This window comes from Piliocolobus tephrosceles, chromosome 10 (genome assembly GCF_002776525.5).
Source record: "Piliocolobus tephrosceles isolate RC106 chromosome 10, ASM277652v3, whole genome shotgun sequence".
Classification (NCBI taxonomy): Eukaryota; Metazoa; Chordata; class Mammalia; order Primates; family Cercopithecidae; genus Piliocolobus; species Piliocolobus tephrosceles.
The window spans coordinates 104,880,102-104,887,815 of record NC_045443.1 but is presented as its reverse complement, the minus strand read 5'-3'; positions in this window follow the sequence as shown (position 1 = coordinate 104,887,815).

Sequence of the window (7,714 nt, the reverse complement as noted above, 5' to 3'; positions counted from 1 at the left end):
AATTGAATTGAAGAATATATAGTCACTTAGGATCTGACATTTAGCTCTGGTACAGCACAAATGACAACCCTAAACATTCACTCTATTATCAACACTTTAAGACGCCGGAGAGATGCTTCTCTACATTTTCTTACAAAAGGTGACTGTGTTCAAATGCCATGAGGGTTTGTAAGCTGTTGTGGCAGGTGATGTCAGAGACGGACAGAGATGGGGTGTGGAAAGAACAGAAAGGATGGAAGTGTTTAGGTAGGAAAAAAGAAAAATGAAATAATTTATCAAATCTTTCCTCTCAGAAAACAATGCAATACATTCTTATATAACGAAGTTTTGTTTCCTAATAGTGTCAAATGTCTGGTTGCTGCCTCTCTTCTTGCTCCAATTTGAAGTTACAGGAATACTCATGATTCAAAGTGGCCCTCACAATAGCTGCATGTGGAAGGTGAGGGACATTTTACATTAATTCGTATTACTCTTACAATTGCATGAAATTTATGAAGTGAGATGCCAGTTATTTCCACTGGCAGCTGTGTAGATATTGAACAAATAAAATTTAATTAGAATTTCTTTCTTTCTCCCTCCCTCCCTCTCTCTCTCTCTCTCTCTTTCTTTCTTTGACAGAGTCTTGTTCTGTCACTTAGGCTGGAGTACAGTAGTGTGATCTCAGCTGACTGCAACCTCTACCTCCCGGGTTCAAGTAATTCTCCTGCCTCAGCTTCCTGAGTAGCTGGGACTATAGGTGCATGCCACCGTGCCCGGCTGTTTTCTTTCTTTCTTTTTTTTTTTCGTAATTTTAGTAGAGATGGGGTTTCACCATATTGGTCGGGCTGGTCTGGAACTCCTGGCCTCTTGTGATCCACCTGCCTTGGCCTCCCAAAGTGCAGGGGTTACAAGTGTGAGCTACTGCACCCAGCTTAATTAGAATTTCAAAACCTTAAATAACAATTTCAGCCATTTAGACAATTAAACAATGTTGATTTAAGTTTTGATATCATTAATTTGTATTCTGTCTTTGAATTTCGATAGGTACTTCTGATATTTTAGAATAAAGAGCTGTTTTAAACATGTAAAATATTTTTGTTTTGTACTTTGTACTAGCTTTGTATTGTATAACAAATTACCACTAATTGTGCAGTTTAACATAACACATTCATTATCTCACAGCTTCTGTGGGTCAAGCAAGAGTCTGAGTCTTAGGCCGGTCTTCCACTCAGGGTCTTACAAGGCTGCAATCAAGCTTTCAGCAGGAGTTGCATCCTCATCTGGAGTTTGGGGTTCTCTTCTAAGTTCATGTGGTTGTTGGCAGAATTTAGTTCTTTGTGGTTGTAGGACTGAGGTCATCAGCTCCTGAGACCACCTGTAGTTCCCTACCATGTAGCCCTCTCCATTAGTACTTCACAGCATAGCAGCTTGCTTCTTCAAGGGTACAGGAAAATCTTTCTCTTTAGTCTGCTAAGGAGTCTCATATAATGTAATCTAATCAAGAAAGTGATGTTCTGTTACCTTTGCCATATGCTATTGGTGAGAAGCGATAATAGGTCCAATAACAATAAATAAGTCCTGCCCAAACTCAAGGGGAGGGGTGGACTAAGATAAAAATCACTGGGGTCATTTTAGGGTCTGGATTCCATACTCACATAAATCTTTTTAAAAAGCAAGATTTAAATACTGCTGTGTTCATAAATTTTCTTTGTGGAAAATGCAAACAGGCAAAAAGAAGAAAAAGAAAATTCATAATCCCATTCATCAGATAGAATTGGTTAATATTTTGGTGTACATTTGCTTCTAGACTTTTCCCTCAAGTGTTGGTATATTGACCCATTAATTTTAAAAAAGCAAATATAAGATCCTGCAAGTATTTCATATCCATTTCACACATTTAATAATACCCCATGACTGTTTCTCATGTCAATACATTTATATGATTTTATATATCCCATGTAAGGATATGCCGTAATTTATCTACTCAATCCTACATTCTTGAACATTTAGTATTTTTCCTTCTTTGGTGTGTGATATTTTAGACAATACCAAGATGAACATCTTAATAGCTGAAACTCTGGACACATTTTAAACTTTTCCTTCAAGTTAAGTCTTAAAAGAACAACTGTTAGGTTAATGAATACCTTAGGTAAATGGTATCTAAAAGTGTATCTTTTTAAAGGTTTCTGGCATATATTGTCACATTGTCATCCATACACTAATCTTCTCTTTCCTTCTTTCCTTCCTTCCTTCCTTCTTTCCTTCTTTACTCCTTCCTTCCTTGCTTCCTTCCTTCCTTCCTTCCTTCCTCCCTCCCTCCCTCCCTCCCTCCCTCCCTCCCTCCCTCTCTCTCTCTCTCTTTCTTTCTTCTTTTTGACAGAGTTTTGCTCTTGTTGCCCAGGCTGGAGTGCAATGGCATGACCTCAGCTCACTGTAACTTCTGTCTCCCAGGTTCAAGTGATTCTCCTGTCTCAGCCTCCGAAGTAGCTAGGATTACAGGCATGTGCCACCACATCCAGCTAATTTTTGTAGTTTTAGTAGAGATGGGGTTTCACCATGTTGGCCAGGCTGGTCTCAAACTCCTGACCTCAGGTGATCCACCTACCTTGGCCTCCCAAAGTGCTGGGATTACAGGTGTGAGCCACCACACCCAGCAGACTAATTTTCTTAAATATTGCTTTCTCCTTGTTATTCCATTATTTAAGAACTTAACAGTGAATTAATTCCTATGACCAAGTGTCTGTCTGTGGCATTCAGGTGCCTCCATAAATTGGCTTCAACCTTTCTTTTTATATTTATTTTCCACCAGACCTTACAAACACCCTTTCTGCCATCCAGATGTTCCATGTACTTTCTCCTCTGGACTTTTATTTATGTTATTCTTCCTGGCCCTCCCCTGAACTAAATCCACTTCAAGGACTAACTTTTTAGGAAGTCTGATGGCTTTGTCTCCAAATTTCTATTGCACTTATGGCTCTTCCATTGTATCATCTGGGTAGTTATGTTTCCCTAGCTCAATTGAGTCACTATGAGCAAATGCCAAGATTGTTATACTGAAAACTAGTATTCCAGAAAGGGAAGTGCTGCTCATAGCCTGTCAGCGTGGGTTCACTATGATTAAACTTAATGTCATTTCCTCTTTTGAAGGGTTTGCTAGAAAGACTAAGGGAAGGAAGGAAGAATACTAATATTTCTGTAGTGTATGATAGATACATATATGTATCAGGAATTTTTTAGCTCATTTTTTTCAAGTGTTTATTCCAGGCACTCCGCGAAACTCTCTGTGCATACTATTTAACCTTCTGCTTACAACAGCGCTGTGAAGTGGATATTAGTACTATTCCCATATTCTAGATGAGGGAACTAATGTTCTGAGAACTTCAGTGAGTCCATAGTCACAGATTAAGTTAGCCGTAGAACTGGAATTTGAACCCAAGTAGTCTGTCTCTGCAAAGGGTAATTGTAAGCACTACATTCTGCTAACCTCATGAATGAATTATATACGTATTCCATTTAATGCTCACAATAATCCTAAGAGGGAGGAAATATTTTTATCTTCAATCCACAAATGAGAAATCAGAGACTGAAAGGCACTAAGACATTCATGTAAGGTCACAACAGAAAACAAGTGGTTGTATTAGAATCCAAACCCAGATTATTTGATTTCCATCTCTACTGTAATTATGGTATGGATGGATTATCAGGGTCTCCTTGAATATGACATATTAGATAGAGATGTAAGGTCTGGATTAGGTGAATGTATAACTGGCTAAATGGCCAAGTGTGAAAGATATTGGGCATGCAGTCCTTCCTTTGAGGAAGATTTCTAATGTGGTATCATAGTGCTCTGGCTGTAACTCTTTCCTAACTAAGCAGCCTGCACAGTCCATATCTAGTCTGGTTTCTATGTGGATCTCCAGGGGGTTGTATTTGGACAGAAGGGCTGGGCTCAGAAGATGCATTCTTGTGTTGAATTTCTCAGTATCTGTGGAATGTCAAAACCATAAACCAGTGTGGTCTGCTGGAGAGATGAGAAGAATGTCAGAACCAGCCTACCATGTATGTCTCTAGCTCTGTAACTAAGACCAATCATGAGAATAACAAAGAGACCACTGATATTCAAAGTCAGGAAGAACCTTCCTGAAGTCAGGACAGTTTGTTGATAGAGTGGGTGATTGTGGATCCACATAAACCCAATGTCAGGAGATTTGCAGGGAGAGTGTTTTTCCCTCAATATTCCAAAATAATGTCTGAATATCCCAGAAGGAAAATAAATCATAAAAATTGGAAATGTCATAGACCTGACAAAAGAACATGAAAGCAAAAAAGTAAAGTTTTAAAGCAGAGGTCTATTTGTTCCACAGTCATATAGAATTGCAAAATTTTAAGCAAAATGGAAAGTAAAAACAAAGAGTATAAGCATCAGATTATAGAGAGCACTGCCCCGTCTAGATTAGCATCAGCCATTTGCTGTGCTGTGCTGTGCTATGAGGGATAGTGAGTTTCTTGTCAATAACACATCCAAGCAGAGGACAAATGACCATTTTGCAGGGAGAAGATGCTGAAGCTATTCTCAAGCACAGGTGGAGAAGCAGATTCAATGGGTTTCTTTCAGTCCTAATGTTCTAGGGTTCTACAAAAGGAGGCAAGAAATTTTCAAGGAAATGCTAAAATAGAAGGTAGGGAAAGAAGAGGTGCTTTTTAAAGGTTCTTAATGTCAACACCTGCTTAATAGTGCCACCTTGCCCATCCTCTTTCCCTAAGAGAACTTCCTCCAGCAGCAGGTATGTTCCCTGCCATTATGGGCTGTGACAGGGTTGTATTTGTGTTCTCACCTCAATAACAACCATTGTGAGGAGGGGCAGATGGTCATATTGTTTTAGTCAGAATAAACATTATGCTAAAGAGAGGCCTTTCTGATGAAGAACAGTGTCTGGGTGATATTAGAAGTGAGACTATCTCTGAGGAGTTCTGGGTATACACAATGCTGTTTCTAAAAATCCTTCATGTTAAGAGCTCTGTCCTTGTGAACAGCAAGCACTGGGTACAAAGGGCTCCCATGTCTTTTTACCTACTCTGTTAGAGAATCTTCCCAGCCTAATTCTGATTCTGTCTGGTTCCAGTTGGTGGAACCAGGGCCTTCTGCATGGCAGCGTGCAGTAGGTGCTCAGTAAGTGGTGGATTTGTATTAGGTAAGAACTTCCTTCCCCTCTTGCTTCATGTTCCAAGTGGAGGGACCACCATTAGAGTAACACTTCTGCCCTCTCTCCCCAGAGGAAGAGTGATTTATCTGCTTGGTAAATTTAAGATAAGGAGGTGAGCTGGCTAAGCTCTCTCTCTCCCCCACCCTACCCCGCTCCCTTCTCTCAGGGCCAGATGCTTGTAAAGCATTATCATCAGCTCTAAACCTATCGGCCCTTGTAGGAGAGGCCTGCATTTTGGGAATTAAGTTCAGTACTGGGAAGTGTTAGCAAGCAATTTGGCTAAATCTAAGCCATGCTTATTGTTTTATCAGTAGTAAAGCTGACATTTCAACCTCCATCTGCCTGACTCCTTGGGGTTCCTCTCAATTAAGAACTCAGGCAGGGAATGGGGTGTCATTTATTAGCTCCCTAAATCCCAACAGTTCAAGTTCCCAACTTGAAGACAAGACCTTCCCAATGTGATTCATCCATCTCTCCAGGCTTAGCCCATACTACTGCCTGCCTTTTTTATCCTTGAAAAACATCAGGGTGCTAGTCATTCTTTTCTACCCCTTGCTATTTTATGTTATTTTTTTTTTCTGTCTGAATCCTCATTGACCTCCACTCCACTGCCCCATCTGCTAATGCATATCCACTGATCTGTCCTAATGCCTCATTTCAGGAAACACATCCAGGAAGTCTTCCCTGATTGTCATCTTCCCACCATTCCTTACTCAGTTTTGGTCTCCTATAGGAATAAAGCTCTGAGATGAACATGCTTACCATATTGTTTTAAAATCTCTCTCTCACCACTAGATTGTGAGCATATTGAATAGAGACTAAGCATTCTTCATTCAGAAACTTTCACAGAAGACATGTACAGTAAATGTGTGTTAAATCAATGCATGAATTAGTCAACAGTAGGCGATACCCAGTGCTGAGACCAGGCTGAACTGGGAAAGGTATTTACACCAAGAGATGAGGAGCAGAATCGAGGAGACAGGGCCAACTATATAGTCCACAGAGCAAGGAAAAAGTGAGCAGAGATAAATACAAATGGACAGGAGAAAGAAGAAGCTGAAAAGGAAAATGGTGGACAGAATGATTAAGGACAAATGATATAGAGCTAAAACCATGAGAGACAAATGAACCCTAATGTCAGGTGCATGGTCTAGGGAGGAATGGAAGCTTAAAGCAAGAATTTGGTGACAATGGAGTGCAGAAAATAATCACAGGAGTGAGAAGAAGGAAGTGTGGTTCCTAGTCCCAGCTTTACCACTAAAAACTTGGGTGATCTTGGATAAATCTTTTCTTTTTCCTGGGAGAAAGTTTTCTCATCTGCAAACTTAAACTGCGTGTCTTATGTCACTTCTAAGTTCCCTTCCAGCTTGAACGTATCGTGATCCTCCAACAACCATTCCACAGTATGATGGGGGAGAATTCTTCTGTTACACAAATAATATGTAATTTTTATAAATATATAAACATATATTTTATATGTGAATATATTATAATATTGAATCTCCATTTTATTCTTTCTATTTCATCAACCAAGGGTGTTTCTTCTATATTGACCTCAGTTCTTCTTCTGAAATCAAGGAGATGAAACTTCTTTATTTTTTGAGATCCTTTCTAGATATAAAATGCTTATTCTGTAATTTTCTTTGTTCATTGAACACTTACTCTTTGTTCCTCTTTGTGTGTGGCACTGTGGCACTCTCTGTTCTGAATAAATCTATAATCAAGTTGAAACAACATCTTCAAAGTGATTGAGAGAAAGTTGTATAACTTAGTACTAAACTGTGTGTTATAGACTCTAACAAATTGTCAGAAATAAGGGAGACGAAGGGTAGCTAAAGATATTAAGGGTATAAGGAAGATTTCCTGGAGGAAGAGGGCCTGCCAGGGTAGGAAAAAAGATAGAGATGAAAGGATGGATGGATGGATGGATGGATGGATGGAAGGAAGGAATAGGAAATAGGATATTATTTTCTTTCTTTTGTTCTTTTTTTATTTTATTTTATTTTATATATATTTTTTGAGACAGGGTCTTGCTCTGACACACAGTCTGGAGTGCAGTGGCACCATCTCAGCTCACTGCAACCTCTGTTTCCTGGACTCAGGCAATTCTCTCATCTCAGCCTCCTGAGTAGCCACCATGTTGGCTAATTTTTGTATTTTTAGTAGAGATGGGGTTTCTCCATGTTGCCCATGCTGGTGCTTGGATTCCTGCGCTCAAGTGATCTGCCTGCCCTGGCCTCCCAAAGTGCTGATATTACAAGCGTGAGCCACCACACCTGGCTATAACAGGATATTCTTTTTAATTTTTCCAAAAAAACAAAATATTTATGTTCCTTTACTAGAGCAAGATTCCTGATCAGTATACAGTGATGTATTTAGTAAACGGAGACCTGTGCAGAAATTACATACTATCTATCTAGATACATTTTTGCCTATTGATGGAATAGTTCCGTTTATCAAGTTCTATACATCAAAAAGCTTTTGAATTTCACCAGACTGTCCATTAATTCACCTCTGAAAAAGTGGCATTT